This window comes from Balaenoptera acutorostrata, chromosome 12 (assembly GCF_949987535.1).
Source record: "Balaenoptera acutorostrata chromosome 12, mBalAcu1.1, whole genome shotgun sequence".
In the NCBI taxonomy this organism is placed as follows: domain Eukaryota; kingdom Metazoa; phylum Chordata; class Mammalia; order Artiodactyla; family Balaenopteridae; genus Balaenoptera; species Balaenoptera acutorostrata.
In genome coordinates this window covers 5,306,307-5,332,897 of record NC_080075.1, presented here as the reverse complement: position 1 = coordinate 5,332,897, position 26,591 = coordinate 5,306,307, and positions in this window count along the sequence as shown.

Genomic DNA, 26,591 nt, shown 5'->3' with positions numbered 1-26,591 from the left:
CACGAAGCGATGGGTTAAAGTGGTCAGTTTTACGTTATGTGTATTTGATCACGATAATAAGAAAGAGTGGTGCTGAGGCCGGAGACCTGAGTTTCAGCCCCTGTTCCCCTTCCTCCACCCCACACCATCATTTTATTTCATTAAGATGCAGGGTTTTGACCTACAAAGTTGGGGTGACTTTTCTTACTAGGTGATCAAAGGGGACAGTGGAGCTAAGGTTCTCAGCAAAGCCTTTGAGCTGTAATGAGCCTTCAGCCCAGGAGAGCTGAGGATGGTAACGGTGATGGAAGGACAGAAAATGTCATGTTCCAGTGGACGGTGGTGTTTCCTTTGGAGGGATCTGTTTGTGGCTGGAGTAGCAGGAACCGAGCCCCCTGCCTGGGCTCAGGGAACTAAGGGGACTCCTTATCACGTTGGAGCCTCTGGACCTGGGGGTCTCCCCAGAAAGTGTCAAGGGAGTCCTATCTGACAGAGCCTGTTGCTTTATCACACGGGCAGCAAAGTCAAGCAAATGCAGGAGCAGCATGCCAGAGCCGCAGGGAACTGCCAGCTACTGCCTTGTCTCTCAGCTCTGGCCTCTGCCACTGCCCAGCTGGGTCCTCGCTCAGACCCCGCTGGCTGCCCGGCCACTCCTGAGGCCACAGCCACGCACTAGACCTTGGCCTCGTGCCTGGATACTCATGGCCTGTCCCAGACACCTTGCCGCCCCCAGACTGGGCTCAGTGAGGCTCCCCAGCCCTGGCTCCCCTCCTGCCACCCCGAGGGGGTCCACTTCCTGAGCCCTGAGCTGCCTCACTGTCCTAGCCTTGGCTGAGGTCTGTTACCGTCACCCCTTCCACAGTTCCCTAAAAGCCAGTCCAGGGCCTAGACACGCAATAAAACCTTTACTGGGACACAAAGACATTTAATGGCCCTTCGTAAGAGTACAACCCCGAGCATCCACTTGGTAGTAGAGGAGTGATTTCTAAATGTGGGTGTCGAGCAGAATTAAGCACCTGTGGGGTCTTCCTCATCCTTCCCAGGTCCAGGCTCTGCTGTAGGGGTCTGGTGGATCCTGACCTGCACCAGAGTTTGAGTATTATTGCCCCCAGGGGAGACCTTCCTGGGGAAGGGAGGGAGGCCGGATTGCAGAGCCCGGCTGCGCTGACATCCACAGCGCCGTGGGGCATCTTCTTGACGGCACCGCTGCGAGAAGGCCAGGTGAGCCCTGGTCCTTCACCTGTGGTCAGGCCTCCCCAGACCCCCTTCAGATCACACTCAGCCTGGTAGAGGCTCCCTCCTCCTCCCCCAAGCGCTCCTGCCCATCCAACGTCCCGTCTCCATCCAGGGCTGTGCTGTGCCCGGCCTGCTAGTTGCACATTGGTTGGTCCAGGGGAACCTCCAGGTTTCTCCTCCCCACCGGCTCACCCTGCCCTCTCTCACCCATCAACTTTCTTATGCTTCCCGACGTTGCTGGTTTGACAGCTTGACTCACATTTTCCTTATTATCCTTTTGGGTATCCTGGCTGGAACTAACAATGGGACTGCTTTGGGAACCCTGTAGGAGGCTGCTTTGGGGACTGATTCCCAAAAGTAGACTCCCGTGGCCACACATGTGGCCCTGACCGCCCCTGCGCGGCGTGTGACATTTGTCTTTGCCTCCGTTTCCCTTCCAGTTTGTGCTCCATTTCTTTACAGCAAAATTCCCTGGAGTAGTTCTATATACTTACTGTCTTTAACTCCTTTTCTCCCACTCTTTCTTAAAATATTCGCAATAGGTTTTCATACCTACTGTTCTACAAACACCAGCTTCTCAATGTTGCCGTGGCATCTATGTCGTTAAGCCAGTGATTTTTTTTCCCGGTCCTCATACTGTTGGAACTGCCCGCAGCGTTGGCGTGATGAATCATTCCTTCCTCTCTGAAATATTTCTCACCTAGTTCTTAGACTCCAAACAACCCTGGTTTTCTTCCCATCTAACTGGTCTCTCTTTCCCTCTCTCCATTCCTAGTTCTTATTCTACCCAGCCTCTCAACACAGGAGGGACCCAGGGCTCATTCTGCCTTCTTCTCCATCTGGGTGATCGCATCTAGTTCCATGATTTACCTCTCTCTCTCTCTCTCTCTCTTTCTCTCTGGTGGTAAGAACTATTAACAAGAGATCTACCTTACTATATTTTTCTGGACACAGTACAGTATTGTGAACTATAGACACAGTGCTTCACAGCAGTTCTCTAGAACTTATTCATCTTGCGTAATTGAAACTTTAGACCCATTGAACAGCAAACCCCTTTTCGCCCTCTCCCCAGACCTTAGCCACCACCATTGTACTTTCTGTTTCTATGAGTTTGACTGTTTTAGAAAGTGGAATCATGCAGTACTTTTTCTTCTGTGACTGGTTTATTTCACTTACCATAATTTCGTCCAGGTCTGTCTGTGTTGTCACATATGTCAGGATTTCCTTGTTTTTTGAAGTGGAATAATATTCCGTCGTATGTATAAACCACATTTTCTTCCTCAATTAATGTGTTGGTGGATATTTGGGTTGTTCCATTTCTTGACTTACGGATAATGCTGCAATGAACATGGGAGTGCAGAAGTCTCTTTAAGATCCTGATTCCAATGCTTTTGAATACACACCCCAAAGTGTGATTGATAGATCATATGGTAGACAAGTGGGACTACATCAAGTTAAAACCTTTTGCACAGCAAAAGAAACAATCAACAGAGTGAAAAGGCAACCTATGGAATGGGAGAAACTATTTGAAAACCATACATCTGATAAGGAGTTAATATCCAAAATATCTAAGGAATTCCAACAGTTACCATTCCATTGTTAGTAGACCTCCTTCACCCCTAAATTCTTCAGAGAACATTCTTTGTAGCTCCTGGACTTAACCGAGACCTGATTCTCTTCTGAGGACACCAAGTCTTCTGTGGGGTTTCTTCATCTCCCCTCTTCGTGTCTCTGAGAGGAGAAGGCCAGGGGTCTTTGCATTCGTTGCCATTTCCAAACAACCACACATTGCACTTAGTGTTCTCACTTCTCCTAGCATTTCTTTCCAACTAACTGTGTCCTGCCTGGGCCACCCTCAGCAGCTCTGAAGTCACTTTAAATGATGTCATTAGTGACTGCACTGGTTGCTGATGGGAACTTCTCCATCCTTCTCCATCTTTAACCTCTTTTACTTTCCTGTGTGGGTACCAGTCCCCCTCCTGCCCATCGGGAGTCATGCTTCCCAGGACTCCTTCCTTGTCCCTTGCAGTTCTTGCTCTGTTCTTTCCTCCTGAAGGGACCTGGATCATCCCCATGACTTGAGTACAATTTGCACACTGACAAATCCCAAATTAATAGGTCTAGCCCATAATTTTTACCGACATATTTCTAATAGCTTAATGTCAAGACAGCCCCTCAAAATTAGCTTATCCAAAATTGAACCCACCATTGCTTTCCTACTAATTGCTCCTCCTCCAGTATTTGGTATCTCTGTGAATGGTTGTCAAACATCCCACCTTGTTTGAGAGCTATCCCCCCAACTCCTTTCCATCTTTCCTTCCCAATGCAAAATAACTTGATAAATCTAATTAATTCTACTCTTAAACATAGGAATACAATTTGTTCTTCCTTCCTACTTCATTCTAACAGCCGTTTTCTAAATTCAAGCCCTTACCACCTCTTGGTGGCATTCTTGCAGGAGGCTCCCAACTGATATCTCACTTTCTGGTTGGTTACCTGGGATCCTCTAAGCTGTTACCATAAGAATTTAGAACCTAAACTGACTCTTGTATTTAATGATAATGAAGGTTGGGTTTCATAGAGCTGTGGGATAGAATGATGAGGACCCTTCCCTATTTCTCCTTTCTCCGTCCCTATCTCTTCTCTCTACACAACTCCCTCCCATCAACCCTAATTCCTTGGATCACTGTTTTATTCCTCAGATATTCTTCTGAGTTCTTCCATAAACAAACAATGCCATGGATATGCATTTTCTGAAATATAGTTAAAATAAAATTAAAAGAAAAAAAAGTTTAAATTTCAATTTATAGTTCTCTTCATTTTAAATAATCTCCCTTTAAAGAAGGATGAGCCATACCAGAACATGCTAGGATTTAATATGGGGGATCCCATCACGCATGAATGCTCAGATTTCCATCTGCTTATTTCCCAACACACTGTTTTCCTAAGGTCCGTGGACTCTGTGGCATTTCTAATCATGTATTTCAACATGTAGTTGTGGCATTTTGTTCTTTTAACAAAACATATGACAATTCATCTAGTTTTAAAATATTGTCATAAAGGAGAAACTACAAATTTTTCAACATTTCCTGAATAGTTAATTCATCTGTAACATCATCTTTGCTTTGTACTTTATTCTAAGTATGTAAAATATCTCATAATCTCTTACAGTATTGGTTCAATGCGTTATTATTTTTAAGTGTTATTGTTCAAGAAAACTCAGAGAATGCTGACCTAGAGAACTCTGAGGTCCTCTGTTATTTCTAGAAATGTGTTGACTTTTTTCTTTCAAAAGCATTTCTTGAATAGTCAGTTATGGGGGATCACATGATATTTATACTTCTCTGAGCATGTGCATTTATTTTGAGATAACTTATCTGTCTCTGCAAATGCTGTCAATACATCCCTCTTGGCACGGAAAGTTCTAGAAGGCAGGAAGCTTATGTGTGGTCTATTCTCATATCATGTCTAGATCAATGATCTATTCAGGGTTACTGGGCATCAGTTACAAACACAAGGCAAACAAGATGCTGCAACAGCATTTGTTACTGCTAACGTTACTGATTAGACCACACCCTATGTCCTTACCCTAAGCCAAAGCCTCCCACCTCAAAGACAGAAGAGAAGTGGGCAATCAACACAAAGGCTTGGTAGACAGAATCATGGTAGGAGCAGGTGTTGGGGTCCACTTGATTGAACCTTGATCATGGCTTTCCTGCTTACTGACTATGTGACTGCTACCTCTGTGTGCCTCAGTTTCCTATACCACCAGGGTGCTAATACCTTAATCTCAGAGTTGTTTTTAGCATGCAAATGGGGTATAAATGTGTACATGTAACATATGTAAAGAGCTTAGCCCAGGGCCTGGCACATAGAAATTTCTCAATAAATGGCAGCCACTGCTGACAGGAAAAAAATCACACAACCTAAAAGTTGAGAGTTATCTTTTATTCAGGGACCTTACTGAGGACGACAGCCTGGGAGACAACCTCTCAGATAGCTCTGAGGAACTGTTCCAAACAGATAAGGGAGGAGCCAGAATATATATGAGTTTTTGCTGAAAAAAAAAAAAACCTAAGTAGTCGAACGTCAGACATCTCAGTCGCTGATGGCCTGATGGAGGGCAACATTCATTGTTTACTGCAGTGGCGGGCAACATTTTTTTTTTTTGTCCACACACTATGATTTGAACCACAGTACTCCCTGCCAGGTGTAACAGCCTCTTTCCCCACCATTTTTTTTTTTTTGGTGAGAAGTTGTGGAGTTATCTTTGTGTTAAACTAGTGCACGTGGGAACCTTGAGTGCATTGATTTCAGCAGCTGCTCTGATCACAGAGGGAATGCTAGCTCCGCCCCCAGGGATGTTGAAGATTCAGGTACAGCTGAAGAGATGACATCTTTGGTTCTGTAGGAAATGCTCCCAATGGTTGTGGATCTGCTCAGCTCCCCCTGGAAGGTACATGTCATGGTTGCTAATGTACTGATGTCACAGTATACCAGCTGAACACCTGTCCTTATATAACAAGCTCTCTGACCCTAGAAAAGGTAGGAGGAAGTTACTCATCCAATTCTCCAGTTTCTAGAAAGACTACTTCCCAGGATGCAGTGATTGAAAAAGAGACGTGAAATAAATATACATTCTTACCTTTCTTCTTTATAAGCTGTCAGCTGAGTTTGAATCAGTTGAGAGATTGACTTATTAATAAATCTCTGGACCTGACACCTCTTGGTGAAAATGAGGCAATATGTTAATAAATGAGAAATGGAACAGTCTTTTCTGTTCATTCCCTAACTGCTTTCTGTTCAGGACTCTGCAGACGTTGGCCTGATGCTTTCAGCCGGAGGCGTCTCTCTGAGGCTGGTGAGGAAGAGTGACTTGAATTAGGTCAGATGCCTGTCTGCGTACTCTAGATGCAGATGGAGGGCCATTCTCGACAATTCTTGCTCCAGGAATCTGACAGCAGGTGCGAGACCATGACCCTTGCATAAAGATTTGAGGGCACAGTGAACCTTTCTGAGAGGAAATTCTTCTCCTCAGTGGACACCCCTCAAATGACCCTGCAAATCAATAGGGATTTTTGCTTTGGGGTCACAATTAGATCCTTAAAGAATAGCATACTTTTCTCCATTAAAAAATCCTTTCCAGTTATTACAGATACTACCTGCTTCATCAGTTCAGGGGGATCTGGATGTCACTGTGGTCCTCCGCCCCACGGTCACTGTTAGGAATGGCCATTGCTGCCAGGGTGAACTAACCGGCCTTGGAGGGGCCCTTTTCTGATCTGCTCCTCCAGGCTCAGTGTTTGTTGCTTTCCAGATACAACCACTGCATTGAGCTCTGGTCACCAGTCCCCACTCACAACTGCAGGGTCTTGTGCAGGGTCACCCTACTGCCCACTGCTATGCCTCCCTATCTTGGAATCTCTGGGGACAGTTTTTCTGCACCCCAGAAAATTTTAGGTTTCTGTGCAGCAAAGTCTATCGCCCCACTGAGGCAGCTTTGCTACCATCCAAACAGAAGTGGACCTTTAATGAACATTAGATTCTTCTCCAAGGACACTGATTGCCAACTCACCCATATTGCATCCCTAACAGGGCATCAACTGACCTTACTCAAGGAAAAAAAAAGATCTGTTCCAAGATAACCGCTTCACTTTCAGGAGAGATGGGGTTGGAAACTTTTCTGCATTCAAAAAAATAAATAAATGAAAAACAGGCCATACCCTATTCCATAAAAGAGTAGTTACTATTCGTGATGCTTTTATTATGGTCCAAGCACTTTACGCACATTTTCTCACCTATTATTGCAATAATCTTGGAATATTGTAGTAGTTACAATAATCTTGGAACATTGTAGTAGTTACCTCTATTTTATAAATGAGGAAATTGAGGCTTAGAGATGCTAAGTAACCTGCCGAAGGTCCCATTGCTGGTAAGCAGTGGGGGAGGTACGTGCACAGGTGGTCTGGCCTCAAAGCTGCTGCCCTTAACCACTGTGCTTGTCTGCCTTCTAGGTCCTTATGTGGCTGGCGGGGCCTCGTGTCCCTTGAGAGGTTTCCCGTTAGATTCTGCAGGGGATTTTGTCTCTGGAGGTGACTGATGTGGTAGCTCATGTGGCTGAATGGCCAGGGGATGTGATGTAATATAATTTGCCTGGGTGGTGAACATATTAAAAACAATCTGAAAAGGAATTAAAAAAGAAAGAAAGACCAAAAGAGCTCTAAAGGAAGCTTTGACCTGTCTATGTAAAACAGCTATCCTGGAATGTCTCGGTCCCTGGAACAATAACAGAAGCACTGTTACCAGCTCGTGTAGCTGGCACTTCGAGGTTAAGAGCAGCTCCAGCCCTGCAATGACATGTCAATGGTAAGAGGGCTTTCTGTCCATCCTTATGTTCAGTGGCAGTTTAAATCACTATCAGATGAGGTCAAATCCTCTAAGTGTCCTTCCCTGCTAGGAATGGAAAGGCTTCCTTTCCTTAAAAAAAAAAAATAAACAGGGACTTCCCTGGTGGTGCAGTGGATAACGCTCTGAGCTCCCAATGCAGGGGGCCTGGGTCGATCCCTGGTCAGGAGCTAGATCCCACATGCATACCAAAACTAAGAGTTCGCATGCCACAGCTAAGGATCCCGCCTGCTGCAACTAAGACCCAGTGCAACGAAAGAAATAAATGTTAAAAAATGTATATATATGTAATCAAATAGCCCAAGGGTTTGAAGTTCTTTTTCTAGTTTTAGAATGCAGGCATCATGGAATTTTTTTACTTGAAGGGGTTGATAATGCAGTCTAAGGAATTTCTTCTTCTTTTTGTAAATACATATTGTTCTAAAACATACCGGCCTTCCTGGAGTAACTTTGTCAACAGACACTTTTCAGCACAGTGGTGCTGACTATGGGGTGTGCTGGGACTTCTTGCCCCTTGTGCTGCTCTGCTTGCCCCTTGGGGATTCACCTTCCCTTGAAGACTTCTCCCCACCATCCTCTTCCCTCAGGGCATGCTGTGACGACTTTGTGTGTGTGTGTGTATGTGTTCTCTGTGAAACTGTGTGAAACCCACCCAATAGCATTTAAACGATTCTACCCTGATCCTCAGCTCAGTCTAAATGTTCATGAACCACCTCGTCTGTGTTTAAGTGAGGATTTCCCAGACACGCTGTGATCCCCCTCTTGACTTAAGGAGAGAAGCTCTTGGCTCCTCCAGGGCAGTCATCCATTCCTCTCTTGGATCTTCCATTTTTCCCTTTCTTACTTGCCTCTGCAGTGAGAGCCCTTGTGATCTCTAGAAATACATCCATTGCATCACCCTTTCCCTTCTACAAAGCTCCATCCTACCCCTTATGATCTCTCCTTTCTTCTTAATGAAATGCCTCTCTTCTCCAACTCAATATTCCCGTGTCCTTTTTCATCTACAAAACCAAAAGTTCTAATACCACACCTGTTCTGACTACAGGATCAACACATTTTTTGTTTGTTTGTTTCAATTTGGTTTTTTTTTTTTAAACGAACACCATTTCTTCTTAGTTTCCCAGCTGACAGTGTGCTTAGAGACAGTGTACATCTTCTTGAATTTCCTTTAGGTTCTTGTTGAGGTTTTGTTGGGTTTTTATGTTTTAATCTCAACCCAGGGGCAGCTAAATTCCCATGTGATATGGTCATCCATCATTTTTTTTTAAACATCTTTATTGAAGTATAATTGCTTTACAATGGTGTGTTAGTTACTGCTTTATAACAAAGTGAATCAGTTACACATATACATATGTTCCCATATCTCCTCCCTCCTGCATCTCCCTCCCTCCCACCCTCCCCATCCCACCCCTCTAGGTGGCCACAAAGCACCGAGCTGATCTCCCTGTGCTATGGGGCTGCTTCCCACTAGCTATCTATTTTACATTTGGTAGTGTATATATGTCCATGACACTCTCTCACCCTGTCACATCTCACCCCTCCCCCTCCCCATATCCTCAAGTCCATTCTCTAGTAGGTCTGTGTCTTTATTCCCGTCTTGCCACTAGGTTCTTCAATGGCCTTTTTTTTTTCCTTAGACTCCATATATATGTGTTAGCATACTGTATTTGTTTTTCTCTTTCTGACTTACTTCACTCTGTATGACAGACTCTAACTCCTTCCACCTCATTACAAATACCTCCATTTCATTTCTTTTTATGGCTGAGTAATATTCCATTGTATATATGTGCCACATCTTCTTTATCCATTCCTCTGTCGATGGACACTTAGGTTGCTTCCATGTCCTGGCTATTGTAAATAGAGCTGCAATGAACATTTTGGTACATGACTCTTTTTGAATTATGGTTTTCTCAGGGTATATGCCCAGCAGTGGGATTGCTGGGTCGTATGGTAGTTCTATTTGGGGATTGCTGGGTCGTATGGTAGTTCTATTTGTAGTTTTTTAAGGAACCTCCATACTGTTCTCCATAGTGGCTGTATCAATTTACATTCCCACCAACAGTGCAAGAGTGTTCCCTTTCCTCCACACCCTCTCCAGCATTTATTGTTTCTAGATTTTTTGATGATGGCCATTCTGACCGATGTGAGATGATATCTCATTGTAGTTTTGATTTGCATTTCTCTAATGATTAATGATGTTGAGCATTCTTTCATGTGTCTGTTGGCAATCTGTATATCTTCTTTGGAGAAATGTCTATTTAGGTCTTCTGCCCATTTTTGGATTGGGTTGTTCGTTTTTTTCTTATTGAGCTGCATGAGCTGCTTGTAAATCTTGCAGATTAATCCTTTGTCAGTTGTTTCATTTGCAAATATTTTCTCCCATTCTGATGGTTGTCTTTTGGTCTTGTTTATGGTTTCCTTTGCTGTGCAAAAGGTTTGAAGTTTCATTAGGTCCCATTTGTTTATTTGTGTTCTTATTTCCATTTCTCTAGGAGCTGGGTCAAAATGAATCTTGCTGTGATTTATGTCATAGAGTGTTCTGCCTATGTTTTCCTCTAAGAGTTTGATAGTGTCTGGCCTTACACTTAGGTCTTTAATCCATTTTGAGTTTATTTTTGTGCATGGTGTCAGGGAGTGTTCTAATTTCATACTTTTACATGTATCTGTCCAATTTTCCCAGCACCGCTTATTGAAGAGGCTGTCTTTTCTCCACTGTATATGCTTGCCTCCTTTATCAAAGATAAGGTGACCATATGTGCATGGGTTTATCTCTGGGCTTTCTATCCTGTTCCATTGATCTATATTTCTGTTTTTGTGCCAGTACCAAACTGTCTTGATTATTGTAGCTTTGTAATATAGTCTGAGGTCAGGGAGCCTGATTCCCCCAGCTCCATTTTTCGTTCTCCAGATTGCTTTGGCTATTCAGGGTCCTTTGTGTTTCCATACAAATTGTGAAATTTTATGTTCTAGTTCTGTGAAAAATGCCAGTGGTAGTTTGATAGGGATTGCATTGAATCTGTAGATTGCTTTGGGTAGTAGAGTCATTTTCACAATGTTGATTCTTCCAATCCAAGAACATGGTATATCTCTCCATCTATTTGTATCATCTTTAATTTCTTTCATCAGTGTCTTATAATTTTCTGCATACAGGTCTTTTGTCTCCTTAGGTAGGTTTATTCCTAGATATTTTATTCTTTTTGTTGCAATGGTAAACGGGAGTGTTTTCTTAATTTCACTTTCAGATTTTTTGTCATTAGTGTATAGAAATGCAAGAGATTTCTGTGCATTAATTTTGTATCCTACTACTTTACCAAATTCATTGATTAGCTCTAGGAGTTTTCTGGTAGCATCTTTAGGATTCTCTATGTATAGTATCATGTCATCTGCAAACAGTGACAGCTTTAATTCTTCTTTTCCGATTTGGATTCCTTTTATTTCTTTTTCTTCTCTGATTGCTGTGGCTAACACTTCCAAAACTATGTTGAATAATAGTGGTGAGAGTGGGCAACCTTGTCTTGTTCCTGATCTTAGTGGAAATGGTTTCAGTTTTTCACCATTGAGGACAATGTTGGCTGTGGGTTTGTCATATATGGCCTTTATTATGTTCAGGAAAGTTCCCTCTATGCCTACTTTCTGCAGGGCTTTTATCATAAATGGGTGTTGAATTTTGTCGAAAGCTTTCTCTGCATCTATTGAGATGATCATATGGTTTTTCTCCTTCAATTTGTTAATATGGTGTATCACGTTGATTGATTTGCGTATATTGAAGAATCCTTGCATTCCTGGGATAAACCCCACTTGATCATGGTGTATGATCCTTTTAATGTGCTGTTGGATTCTGTTTGCTAGTATTTTGTTGAGGATTTTTGCATGTATGTTCATCAGTGATATTGGCCTGTAGTGTTCTTTCTTTGTGACATCTTTGTCTGGTTTTGGTATCAGGGTGATGGTGGCCTCGTAGAATGAGTTTGGGAGTGTTCCTCCCTCTGCAATATTTTGGAAGAGTTTGAGAAGGATAGGTGTTAGCTCTTCTCTAAATGTTTGATAGAATTCACCTGTGAAGCCATCTGGTCCTGGGCTTTTGTTTGTTGGAAGGTTTTTAATCACAGTTTCAATTTCAGTGCTTGTGATTGGTCTGTTCATATTTTCTGTTTCTTCCTGGTTCAGTCTCAGCAGGTTGTGCATTTCTAAGAATCTGTCCATTTCTTCCAGGTTGTCCATTTTATTGGCATAGAGTTGCTTGTAGTAATCTCTCATGATCTTTTGTATTTCTGCAGTGTCAGTGGTTACTTCTCCTTTTTCATTTCTAATTCTATTGATTTGAATCTTCTCCCTTTTTCTCTTGATGAGTCTGGCTAATGGTTTATCAACTTTGTTTATCTTCTCAAAGAACCAGCTTTTAGTTTTATTGATTTTTGCTATTGTTTCCTTCATTTCTTTTTCATTTATTTCTGATCTGATCTTTATGATTTCTTTCCTTCTGCTAGCTTTGGGGTTTTTTTTGTTCTTCTTTCTCTAATTGCTTCAGGTGCAAGGTTAGGTTGTTTATTCGAGATGTTTCCTGTTTCTTGACATAGGCTTTATTGCTATAAACTTCCCTCTTAGCACTGCTTTTGCTGTGTCCCATAGGTTTTGGATCATCGTGTCTCCATTGTCATTTGTTTCTAGGTATTTTTTGATTTCCCCTTTGATTTCTTCAGTGATCACTTCGTTATTAAGTAGTGTATTGTGTAGCCTCCATGTGTTTGTATTTTTTACAGATCTTTTCCTGTTATTGATATCTAGTCTCATAGCGTTGTGGTCGGAAAAGATACTTGATACGATTTCAATTTTCTTAAATTTACCAAGGCTTGATTTGTGACCCAAGATATGATCTATCCTGGAGAGTGTTCCATGAGCACTTGAGAAAAATGTGTATTCTGTTGTTTTTGGGTGGAATGTCCTATAAATATCAATTAAGTCCATCTTGTTTAATGTATCATTTAAAGCTTGTGTTTCCTTATTTATTTTCATTTTGGATGATCTGTCCATTGGTGAAAGTGGGCTGTTAAAGTCCCCTACTATGATTGTGTTGCTGTCGATTTCCCCTTTTATGGCTGTTAGTATTTGCCTTATGTATTGAGGTGCTCTTATGTTGGGTGCATAAATATTTACAATTGTTATACCTTCCTCTTGGATCGATCCCTTGATCATTATATAGTGTCCTTCTTTGTCTCTTGTAATAGTCTTTATTTTAAAGTCTATTTTGTCTGATATGAGAATTGCTACTCCAGCTTTCTTTTGATTTCCATTTGCAGGGAATATCTTTTTCCATCCCCTCACTTTCAGTCTGTATGTGTCTCTAGGTCTGAAGTGGGTCTCTTGTAGACAGCATATATATGGGTCTTGTTTTTGTATCCATTCCGCCAGCCTGTGTCTTTTGGTGGGAGCATTTAATCCATTTACATTCAAGGTAATTATCGATATGTATGTTCCTATTCCCATTTTCTTAAATGTTTTGGGTTTGTTATTGTAGGTGTTTTCCTTCTCTTGTGTTTCTTGCCTAGAGAAGTTCCTTTAGCATTTGTTGTAAAGCTGGTTTGGTGGTGCTGAACTCTCTCAGCTTTTGCTTGTCTGTAAAGCTTTTAATTTCTCTGTTGAATCTGAATAAGATCCTTGCTGGGTAGAGTAATCTTGGTTGTAGGGTTTTCTCCTTCATCACTTTAAGTATATCCTGCCACTCCCTTCTGGCTTGCAGAGTTTCTGCTGAAAGATCAGATGTTAACCTTATGGGGATTCCCTTGTGTGTTATTTGTTGTTTTTCCCTTGCTGCTTTTAATATGTTTTCTTTATATTTAATTTTTGACAGTTTGATTAATATGTGTCTTGACGTGTTTCTCCTTGGATTTATCCTGTATGGGACTCTCTGTGCTTCCAGGACTTGATTAACTATTTCCTTTCCCATATTAGGGAAGTTTTCAACTATAATCTCTTGAAATATTTTCTCAGTCCCTTTCTTTTTCTCTTCTTCTTCTGGGACCCCTATAATTCGAATGTTGGTGCATTTAATGTTGTCCCAGAGGTCTCTGAGACTGTCCTCAGTTCTTTTCATTCTTTTTTCTTTATCCTGCTCTGCAGTAGTTATTTCCACCGTTTTATCTTCCAGGTCACTTATCTGTTCTTCTGCCTCAGTTATTCTGCTATTGGTCCCATCTAGAGTATTTTTAATTTCATTTATTGTGTTTTTCATCGTGCTTGGTTCCTCTTTAGTTCTTCTACGTCCTTGTTAAATGTTTCCTGCATTTTGTCAATTCTATTTCCAAGATTTTGGATCATCCTTACTATCATTATTCTGAATTCTTTTTCAGGTAGACTACCTATTTCCTCTTCATTTGTTAGGTCTGGTGTGTTTTGACCCTGCTCCTTCATCTGCTGTGTGTTTTTCTGTCGTCTCATTTTGCTTATCTTACTGTGTTTGGGGTCTCCTTTTCGCAGGCTGCAGGTTCGTAGTTCCCTTTGTTTTTGGTATCTGTCCCCAGTGGCTAAGGTTGGTTCAGTGGGTTGTGTAGGCTTCCTGGTGGAGGGAACTAGTGCCTGAGTTCTGGTGGATGAGGCTGGATCTTGTCTTTCTGGTGGGCACGTCCACGTCTGGTGGTGTGTTTTGGGGTGTCTGTGGCCTTATTATGATTTTAGGCAGCCTCTCTGCTAATGGATGGGGCTGTGTTCCTGTCTTGCTAGTTGTTTGGCATAGGGTGTCCAGCACTGTAGCTTGCTGGTCGTTGAGTGAAGCTGGGTCTTGATGTTGAGATGGAGATCTCTGAGAGATTTTTGCCGTTTGGTATTACGTGGAGCTGGGAGGTCTCTTGTGGACCAGTGTCCTGAAGTTGGCTCTCCCACCTCAGAGGCACGGCCCTGATGCCTGGCTGGAGCACCAAGAGCCTTTCATCCACACGGCTCAGAGTAAAAGGGAGAATAAAATAGAAAGAAAGAAAGAAAGAAGGAAAGAGGCTATAATATAGTGAAGTAAAATAAAGCTATTATAAAGCAAAGTTATACAGACAAAATCTCACCCAGAAGCATATACATATACACTCACAAAAAAAGGAAAAGGGGAAAAATTAATATATCCTGCTCCCGAAGTCCACCTCCTGAATTTGGGATGATTTGTTGTCTATTCAGGTATTCAACAGATGCAGGTACATCAAGTTGTTTGTGGAGATTTAATCCGCTGCTTCTGAGGCTGCTGGGAGAGATTTCCCTTTCTCTTCTTTGTTCGTACAGCTCCCGGGGTTCAGCTTTGGATTTGGACCCGCCTCTGCGTGTAGGTCACCTGAGGGCGTCTGTTTCCCGCCCAGACAGGACGGGGTTAAAGGAGCAGCTGCTTCGGGGGCTCTGGCTCACCCAGGCGGGGGGAGGGCGCGGTACGGAGGAGGCGGGGCGAGCCTGCGGCGTCAGAGGCGTCGTGACGTTGCAGCAGCCCGAGGCGCGCCGTGCGTTCTCCCGGGGAAGTTGTTCCCGGATCACAGGACGCTGGCCATGGCGGGCTGCACAGGCTCCCGGGAGGGGCGGTGTGGAGAGTGACCTGTGCTCGCACACAGGCTTCTTGGTGGCGGCAGCAGCAGCCTTAGCGTCCCATGCCCGTCTCTGGGTTCCGCACTGATAGCCGCGGCTCACGCCGTCTCTGGAGCTCGTTTAGGCGGCGCTCTGAATCCCCTCTCCTCGCGCACCAGGAAACAAAGAGGCAAGAAAAAGTCTCTTGCCTCTTCGGCAGCTGCAGACTTTTCCCCGGACTCCCTCCCGGCTAGCTGTGGTGCGCTAACCCCTTCAGGCTGTGTTCACGCCGCCAGCCCCAGTCCTCTCCCTGCGATCCGACCGCAGCCGAGCCTCAGCTCCCAGCCCCGCCCACCCCGGCGGCTAAGCAGACAAGCCTCTCGGGCTGGTGAGTGCTGCTCGGCGCCGAGCCTCCGTGCGGGAACCTCTCCGCTTTGCCCTCCGTACCCCTGTGGCTGCGCTCTCCTCCGTGGCTCTGAAGCTTCCCCCCTCCGCCACCCGCAGTCTCCGCCCGCGAAGGGGCTCCTAGTGCGTGGAAACCTTTCCTCCTTCACAGCTCCCTCCCACTGGTGCAGGTCCCGTCCCTATTCTGTTGTCTCTGTTGTTTCTTTTTTCTTTTGCCCCACCCAAGTACGTGGGGATTTTCTTGCCTTTTGGGAGGTCTGACGTTTTCTGCCAGCGTTCAGTGGGTGTTCTGTAGGAGCAGTTCCACGTGTAGATGTATTTCTACTGTATTTGTGGGAAGGAAGGTGATCTCCGCGTCTTACTCTTCCGCCATCTTCTCTCTGTCCATCCATCATTTTTATAAACATCTTCTGATAAAAATACTCACCCCTCTGGTTGAGCCCACAGCCCTGGTCACTGAAATCCACAAACTTTATCAGAAATGTTGCAACTACTGATCCAGAGTTAATATAAAGCTTTGAAGCAAAGTCTTTCTCTTCTGTGCTTGAGGGCTTGTGTCAGGCATCCTATACCCAGGAGGTAGCTCCGTCAACAATAATCGCTCCTGAATTTTATAAAGAACAGAACATGGGCAGCCAACTTACTGCTACCACCCCCCACCCCTGCCTGTCCTGGTGATGATACTAGAACAAAAGTTCCTGGGCACACGTGCCCTGGAGATTTGCAATTTATATTCCTAGATGAGAAACAGAACAAAGGGGAGAAAAATAGATGAGCTTCTGCCTGCAGTCACACACTGGTGATCTCCTAGTCGTTGCTTTCCAGCCCCTGGGGGGCCTACAGTCTTTAGCCACTTAAGGATCCTCTCATTACGCTGTTTTTTGAAGCCTGCAGACTCACACCCTGAAGTTGAAAGGTGAGGCTTTACTAGAGAATTTGATTCCCAGGAGTCTACCTAAGGAGAGCCCTAGACTGCAGCTCAGCAGAGTGCTGAAATCAAGCGGCTGCCACCAGCTTTCGTCAGAGGGTTTGGTTTCTTCATGTTGGACTTTGCCTCTCAGATGTCATGGTTGTCACGAGCCTGGCAGTTTCCCGGATAACAAAAGGTATGTTGGACGTTTGGGATTGTTATCCCAGAGCTCTCCTCATCAGTAGGGTCTATGTGGTTGATAAGAAGATGCTAAAAGACCCAAAGCTCCCGAGTGAGGAGGTTGGGTACAGAAAGGGACTTCTTTTACCTCCAAGGACATTGGTGAGCACAGGGTCACAATGACCATTGAGGGAAAGATTTCCTCCAGATCTGAGGACTTTCGGAGGCCAAAGACACAGAGAAAGAGCCATAAACTAGTTGGCATCTTGGCAAAGGTAACAAAAGATCTCCTTTTCTTCTGCATTTCCTTGTCTATGCTCCTTCCTCCAGAAGAATTAGATATTTCCTGTGGTCTTTGGATGGCAACATCACATGGATCTAGAATGTACTGGGTCCTGGGCTCTGAGAACATACAGTCCATCCTCTTTATATACCAATTCTGTATTTGTGAATTTGCCTACTCGCTAAAATTTATTTGTGACCCGCAAATCAATACTCATGACCTTTTTTCAGTCATTCACAGACACGCACAGAGCAGCAAAAAATTGAGTGCATGTTCTCAGTTGATGTGGAACAGGGGAGGCTTTGCCTTCTTATTGCAGGTCCTTTTCACGGTATATTTAGTGCCATGTTTTTTGTATTTTTGTGCTTTTTGTTGTTGATTTCGCTGTTTAAATTGGCCCAAGCCTAATACTAAAGTGCCCTCTCATGTTCCTAAATGCAAGAAGGCTGTGATGTGCTTTGCGGATAAAACATGTGGATTAGATAAGCTTCGTTCAGGTGTGAGATATAGTGCTGTTGGCTATGAGTTTAATGTTATTGAGTCAACAATCTATATTAAATAAGATGTCTTTAAGTAGAAACACACATAAAACAAGATTATATATTAACTGGTAAATGTTATGACCAGTGGCTCACTGAAAGCTAAATCCATATGTTCTCCAGGAACAATGGCCCAGTATTTGCAAATCAGTGTTTGCGGTGACATTATAGAACATAATACTGTAAATAATAATATTTGACTGGGATGAGAGTGGTAAAGGCTGGGATTTGTTTTCTAAATTTTATGGGTATCAATGGGGTTGTGATGTGATAATGCTATGAGCTTGGGGCATTTTGGGAAAATAGGATGCGTGAAGGATATGACTAGATGAAATAAACTTTGGAGAGGTTTCCAGTAGGAAATGACCAAACTGATGCTAAAGGCACCCAGGACTCCTCTGGCCTTTTATCAGAATAAAAAGCGAGTAGAAAATGATTTGGATCTTTGGTCTTTAATTCAAGGTGCATTGACCTGGGACTTTCATTTCTCTTTGCGGTTTTAATAATGGAGGACAATTTAATTTGGGGATCTTTTATTGCTGGAATTGGGATATTATTATGTTGTCATTTGGATTTATTGTTCAGTTTCTGCTGGTCTGTATGGATATTGTATTTGGGCATGACTTAAGACCGTTAGGAGATTAAGCCATGAGTTTTTGGCCTCAGTTGCAAGCATGTATTTAGTGTCCTGTGCTAACCCATTGGAGAGTGTTTTGGCAAAGCTGAACTCTCTTCTCAGAACAGAGGAACAGTGGGTACTTTTCTGAGAAACAGATCAAAACATGGAAACCGGACTTCCTTCACCAACTACTGACCTCTTCTCTCAAAGAGGCTAGTCACGCCTGAGTAGGTCAGAGGCTTGACTGCTAAGCCCAATGAGTTTAGGGAACTAACAATTGGGGAATGTTGGAAAGCGTGGGATCCTCCCTTCCTCAGGTTTCCCTGACAGTGTTTCTGTTATTGATAAGACTGAGTAGGCTCTAACTTTAAAGCAGCACCTTACTGAGGAGACGAAGGTTTTGCCCTGAAATTCTGTCAGGGTGAGCCTCTCTTTATCCCCTTTCTGTCCCCTCCCTCTTTCTCCTAACTGTCTTTTTATGTAACAGACACAAGCCTTCCTTGCCCATATAGTCAGGAGGGTGAATCAAGGTCTTGTGGTTCCAAGGCATGTGTTCAAGCAAGGAGGTAGAAGTTTCTGCCTTTTTTCTCCAATACAGATGATATATATTGTCCATAGAAGATGTCTTGTATGTATTCATCAAGAGCTAGAACTCAGAGAGGATTAGTACCCTTGAACCCTCATCAACAAGGAGTGCAGGCTCGAGCTGGAACTACAATGTCAGGGGAATGACTATGAAGGCAGTCCAAGGAGTCTGATGTCACTAGTCAGAGGGGTAGAGAACAAACTCAAGTTCAACCTGCACCTGGTTTAACTCACAAAGAGTTTGACCTGCAGAGGAGGTGAGGCAGCTTCCAAACTTCTGCTTGCTGCTTTATTTTCTTCATGTGGGCAACGGGTTTAGTGCTTCATAGCTATCTGAGAACTGGTACCCAACCCTGGAGAAGGGGCAAGATAGCAATGAGGTGGAGCTCAGACTCCTTGGCCTAATAGGTGAGGTTGAGGGTTCAGTCTAAAGGGGAACCTGAGGAGGCCAGGCTTCCCCCCATTCTGAAGGTGCAGGGAGGCATGTGGTCTTGTAGGACAAGAACGGTGGCTCCCATTGGTGAACTCACTGTGCACAGGGATGGGGGGGCTTCTAGATCCTCCTTGTTAGGGAAGATAGGGATTTTCACAGATAAGGGTCTCACTATAAGGGCTGAGCCCATGAGGTGACAGACTCCTGACTCTTAACAGAGGCAGACAGAGCTGGGACAGATAGACTATGATTTCACAGTCAAGCTCTTCTCAAACATTTGTTAACACGTGGCAGGATGATAGGTAACTTTTATTTCCTCTTTGCACTTTCCATTTACGTATATATGATATGTTGTATTAGAGACTATATATAAATGCTTGCATATTATACAATAATATTATAATAATAATAATATACAATAATAAATGATTGTGTGTTATATCTGTTATATATTATATTATGTATTATGATATTTTATGGTTTATACTCATTTTCTATTTGCTATTATTATATGTATCATTTTATATTCAGAAAAAACATTTAATTTTAAAATAAATAGGGTATAACATCTGGGATCCTGCAAAAGGCAGAATTTCTATGAAGTTCTGAAACACTTCACGGGCAATAGAAATTTAGAATTAATGAGGTAAAGTTTTCAGAGGAGGAAGAACGTTCAGTCTTTGCACAAATCCACTAAAATCAAACCAGAACTGGGCAAAGCCCTGTGCTCCAGAGCATGTGTATTACTTACCAGCATCGCCTGCTGTTTCCACACACATGGACTCCAACACCTGACTCTCAGCTCAACCTCAGCTCTCCAGATCAGTAGCTTTGTCCCGGCAGCTGCAGAGCAACTTGAATGCCTGTCAATCTCACCCAAATGGAATTACAAAGCAATATCATTGCTATGTAACTGGCTTTCTTTGAAACCATCCCTTTGAATGTACTGCACTTCTAACAACAAACATTTCCTTCACACGTAAGGTTGTTCCATAACGTCTAGAGCACGCTGGAATATATCAGAACCTTCTAGGGCAAGGCAAGAACAGGAGTTTTTTTTTTTTTTGAATCTTTATGTATTTATTTACTATTTATTTTTGTCTGTGCCAGGACTTAGTTGTGGCACGAAGGATCTTCATTGCAGCATGTGGGCCTCTTAGTTGTGGAATGCATGTGGGATCTAGTTCACCGACCAGGGATCGAACCCGGGCCCCCTGCATTGGGAGCGTGGAGTCTTGCCCACTGGACCACAAGGGGAGTCTCAGGAGTTTTCTACTGTCCTTCCTTCAGAGAACATCAGTTTTGACACTCATGGATGAGAGTGCCTTTGTGGATGTCCAGTAGAGAAGTCAATTACACAAAACATCTGATATTGGACACATGGAAGAGGGTCAGAGGAACAGCTTCACTTTTCCCGCATCCCCCCTCCCCCAGGACGGCACAGCTCAGCGGCAAGAGAGACCTTCTTGGCCCATGATTTTTCCCATGGAGGAAAAGCAGAGCATTTGAGTGACCACTTGGCTTCCCAGCCATATGAGATGCTGCCCAAGAGGCCTACTTCTTTTTCCTCTTACCCAGGTTTCTGAGGTGTGCCGCATGATTGGGGAGAAGGGGGCAGCTGCGAGAACAGCAGCCAGGGCTCTCAAAGGGCACTCAAGGGATACAGACCCTACTCACCACTTTGCAGACTCCATCAGGAAGGCTGCCCAAGAGCCGCTGGGAATGCCTCACCAACAGATCCCCCCAGCTGGCCCATGGGCACTCCCAGTGCTCTGTGCACCTCACCCACACACAATCTCCGCCGCCGCTGTACCACGGCCGACTCCCTGTGCATGTCCCTGTGGGTGGTGAGAGTGAGCCCTTGCAAACGGCTAGTAAGCATGGCTAGTGAGCACACACAGAAAGCTGGCTGTACTTTGCAGGACTGGGAGAAAGCACACACACTTGGACACTTGGCACCACCCCAGGAAAAGCAAATGCGAGGGAGTCAGCACCTGACCTGGCTTTGGAGGATGAATAGAAGGCATATAATCTTAATAATCCGCCCCCTTCCCAAGAGGGAACAAGAGTGTGGAGCAGGTGTATCCACTGAAGGTCTGAGAAAGCCTCAAAACTCCTAAAAGAGCTGATAGAGGGTATCTGTTTCCAAAAACCAGTCGGTAAAGACTGGAGGGAGTGACCGCTTCTTGAAACGCAAAGACAACAGTACAAGACTTCAAGGAACATGAAAAACCAAGGAAATATGACACCACCAAAGGAACACAATAATTTTCCAGTAACTGACTCCAAAGGTATGGAGATCTGCAATTTTCCTGATAAAGAACTCAAAATTGTTGTTTTAAAGAAACTCAGTGAGCTACAAGAAAATACAGAAGGCTAATACAATGAAATCAGGAAAACAATGCATGAGCAAAACAAGATGTTTAACAGAGAGATAGATATCATAAGAAGGAAACAAGCAGAATTTCTGGGGTTAAAGAATACAGTAGGGCTTCCCTGGTGGCACAGGGCTTAAGAATCCACCTGCCAATGCAGGGGACATGGGTTCAAGCCCTGTTCTGGGAAGATCCCACATGTTGCAGAGTAACTAAGCCCATGCGCCACAACTACTGAGCCTGTGCTCTAGGGCCCACGAGCCACAACTACTGAGCCTGTGTGTCACTACTACTGAAGCCCGCATGCCTAGAGCCCGTGCTCTGCAACAAGAGAGAAGCCTGTGCACTGCAATGAAGAGTAACCCCTGCTCACTGCAACTGGAGAAAGCCCACTTGCAGCAACAAAGACCCAATGCAGCCAAAACTAAATAAAAATAAAAATAAATAAATTTATTTTAAAAAAGGAATACAATAAATAAAATGAAAAAATGCAGTAGAGAGCATCAACATCAAACATTTTCAAGCAGAAAAAAGGTTCTGTGAAGTAGGAGATAGGTCATTTGGAATTATCCAATCAGAAGAAGACAAAGAATAAAGAATGAAAAAGAGTGATGAAAACCTATGTGAACTATGGAATACCATTAAGAGAAGCAATCTGCACATTATTGGAGTTCATAAAGAGAAGAGAGGGAGAAAAGGGTAGAAAGTTTATTTCAAAATAATGGGGGTGGTGGTGGTGGGATGAATTGGGAGATTGGGATTGACATATATACACTAATATGTATAAAATAGATAACTAATAAGAACCTGCTCTATAAAAAATAAAATAAAATTTTTAAAAATGGCTAAGAAATTCCCAAATCTGGGGAGAGATTTGAACATCTACGTTCATGAGGCTCATAGGTGTCCATCAAAATATGCCCCAATAATATTTTCTCTAAGACACATTATTATAAAATGTCTATAATCGAAGACAAAAAGAGAATTTTTAAAGCAGCAAGAGAAACAATTCCTCACATACGAGGGTATCAGTGGATTTCTAAGCAGAAACATTGCTGTCCAGGAGAGAGTGAGATATTATATTCAAAATCCTGAAAGGAAAAAAAAAAAAACTGCCAAACAAGAATACTGTACCTGACAAAGATGTCTTTTAGAAATGAAGGAGAGGGCTTCCCTGGTGGTGCAGTGGTTGAGAATCTGCCTGCCAATGCAGGGGACACGGGTTCGAGCCCTGGTCTGGGAAGATCCCACATGCCACGGAGCAACTAGGCCCGTGAGCCACAACTACTGAGCCTGCGCGTCTGGAGCCTGTGCTCCGCAACAAGAGAGGCCGCGACAGTGAGAGGCCCGCGCACCGCGATGAAGAGTGGCCCCCGGCTCGCCACAACTAGAGAAAGCCCTCGCACAGAAACGAAGACCCAACACAGCCAAAAATAAATATAAATAAATAAATAAATTCAAATAACCTTTAAAAAAAAAAAAAGAAAGAAATGAAGGAGAGAAGAAGACTTTCCCAGACAAAAGCTGAGCTCATCACCACTAGACCTGTCTTATGAGAAATGTGAAAAGAATTCTTCAAGCTGGAATGAAAGTAATTAGTAACATGAAAATATAAAACACACTAGTAAAGGCAAGTATATAGTCAAGTTCAGAATACCTGAAAATGGTGGTGTGATAATCACTTAACCATAGTATAAAAGTGAAAGGATAAAAGTATTAAAAATAACTAGACTTACAATAATCTGTTAATGAATACACGATATTTTAAAAATGTAAATTGTGACATCAAAAACAGATGGAGAAATATACCATGTTCTTGCACTGGAAGAATCAATATTGTGAAAATGATTATACTACCCAAAGCAATCTACAGATTCAATGCAATCCCTATCAAATTACCAATGGCATTTTTTACAGAACTAGAACAAAAAAAATCTTAAAATTTGTATGGAGACACAAAAGACCCCGAATAGCCAAAGCAGTCTTGAGGGAAAAAAACGGAGCTGGAGGAATCACACTCCCTGACTTCACACTATACTACAAAGCTACAGTAATCAAGACAATATGGTACTGGCACAAAAACAGAACTATAGATCAATGGAACAGGATAGAAAGCCCAGAGATAAACCCATGCACCTATGGTCAACTAATCTATGACAAAGGAGGCAAGGATATACAATGGAGAAAAGGCAGTCTCTTCAATAAGTGGTGCTGGGAAAACTGTACAGCTAGATGGAAAAGAATGAAATTAGAACACTTCCTAACACCATACACAAAAATAAACTCAAAATGGATTAGAGACCTAAATGTAAGACTTGACACTATAAAACTCTTAGAGGAAAACATAGGAAGAACACTCTTTGAGCTGCACTCTTGCTACCTGAAGCAACTGACAATGGATTAATCTCCAAAATATACAAGCAGCTCATGCAGCTCAATATCAAAAAAACAAACAGCCCAATCCAAAAATGGGCAGAAGACCTAAATAGACATTTCTCCAAAGGAAATATACAGATTGGCAACAAATACATGAAAGGATGCTCAACATTACTAATCATTAGAGAAATGCAAATCAAAAATACAATGAGGTATCACCTCACACCAGTCAGAATGGTCATCATAAAAAAATCTACAAACAATAAATGCTGGAGAGGGTGTGGAGAAAAGGGAAGCCTCTTGCACTGTTGGTGGGAATGTAAATTGATAGAGCCACTATGGAGAACAGTATGGAGGTTCCTTAAAAAACTACAAATAGAACTACCATACGACCCAGCAATCCCACTACTGGGCATATACCCTGAGAAAACCATAATTTAAAAAGAGTCATGTACCGCAATGTTCACTGAAGCTCTATTTACAATAGCCAGGACATGGTACCAACCTAAGTGTCCATCAACAGATGAATGGATAAAGAAGATGTGGCACATATATACAATGGAATATTGCTCAGCTATAAAAAGAAACAAAATTAAGTTATTTGTAGTGAGGTGGATGGACCTAGAGTCTGTCATACAGAGTGAAGTAAGTCAGAGAGAGAAAAACAAATATCGTATATTAACACATATATGTGGAACCTAGAAAAATGGTACAGATGAACTGGTTTGCAGGGCAGAAATAGAGACACAGATGTAGAGAACAAACGTATGGACACCAAGGGGGGAAAGTGGTGGGGCTGGGGGGGGTGGGATGAACTGGGAGATTGGGATTGACATATGTACACTAATATGTATAAAATGGATAACTAATAAGAACCTGCTGTATAAAAAAATAAATAAAATAAAATTCAAAAATTCAAAAAAAAATTACACAACACACTTGTGTAGATACTTCATAAAGGAAGATGGATTATCCTCCTTCTTCCCCTCCCCCTCCTCTTCCTTATGAAAGACCCTGAGCCAGAGCCACCCAGCTAAGCCACTTCAGATTCTTGACCCTCAGGAACCATGTGAAAAAATAAAAAAAATCTTGTTGTTTTAAGTTGCTAAGTTTTGGGGGTAATTTGTTATTTAGCAAGATATAACATCCTGGTGAGTAAAGGGGAGTTTTCAGGGGTAATAGTAATATCTTGATCAAGGCATTGGCCATCTGGGTTGATGTATTTGTCAAAAATCATAGTACTGTGCACTTGAGATCTGTGAATTTATGTAAACTGTAACTCAAGACAATATATTCTGTGTATAAAAATAGTTAGGTTAGGAATCTTCTTCCAGTGAATCAGTACATGGAGAAGTGAACATTGACACCAGCAGATGTCTGGTTTCATATTGAGAAGGAAGGTTTCTATTGGGAAAACATACCTTGACTGGAAGCTGTAATGGCAGTTTTTGAGTGAGACTTGAACTTGTAAACATTCCCTGGCAGGCTACACTTAATATGGTTAGTCACCATCAACATCACTTAGTCACTCTGTATACAGGATGTCTTCTACATTAGTCAGGGTGGAAGAAAAGAGACCAAAAATAGAATGGCTCAAACAAGACATACATTTATTCCTCTCTCATGTAGCAGTGTGTGGGTGGCGAGGTGCTCTAGGGATTGTGGACGGATGGGCTTCCTGGAGCCATTCAGAATCCTGGGGTCCTTCCAACTTGCTGCTCCATCATTCTCTGGGGTGTGGTCCTCAGCCTCATGATTGGAACTGGCTCACTGTTGATTCCACATTGCAGCCCATCTAGTGGAGAATATATACTTTTTTCACCGAACTTGTGATATAGATATTATTAATAGGTGCTTCTTACATGGAGGTCAGCCTAGAACGTCAGTATTTCTTTTACAGATAATATAATACTTCTCTCTACAGAAATGGTTATTTAAAAATTTTATTCTGCTACTGTTTAAGCATCAGGATAAAGGCTTAGCTTGTAAAAGCAGGAATTATAATATATTTAGGCAAAGCATGCTACAATTGCAGAGGACACCAAGAAGTGATTTCTTCCTTAAAATAGCCTCTCCATATGAATTTCCACCATTAACTGTGTGTTCAACTCTCCCAATTTTCCTTATTGTTTCTGTGAAGGGAGTACATGAAATTACTAACTTAACTAGTATAATCTATGCTCCAAAGTGGTTAGTCCACAATCATTTGGGAATAATGCCTTTGGGTTGGAAAGGAAAGCGCAGTTATTAAGGATCTACTATTGCCAGATACTGTGCTAGCTTTTTTTTTTCACACTATTATCTTATTTATACCATTCAACAACTTGGTACTATCCCTTTTTTACAGATGGGGTGTCTGTGACTTATATTAGAATTTGGGTGACTTCCTCCAGATTAGACAGTTAGAAGATTCCTGGGTGGAGCAGTTGTCCTCGGGAGAAAAGGAGGGTCAAGACATTCGTCACCTACTTTGAGTGAAGGACTCTGGCTCAGCAGCGCCATTGGGTCTGTCCTTGAATTTGCCACAGATTAGCTGTCTTGAACACATCTCATCACATCACCAGGCTTCACTGTAAAATGAGGGAGTCGGGTGTAGACATTCTTCAGATTATCTTTTGTTTGAGATTTCTATTCAGTTTTCTTGACGTTGACTTCTACTGGGTATCTTGAGCGAGCGCTAACTGATACAGTCCATTACCAAGAAGGTTATCTGATGGCACTTTAGGTGAGTTTCTA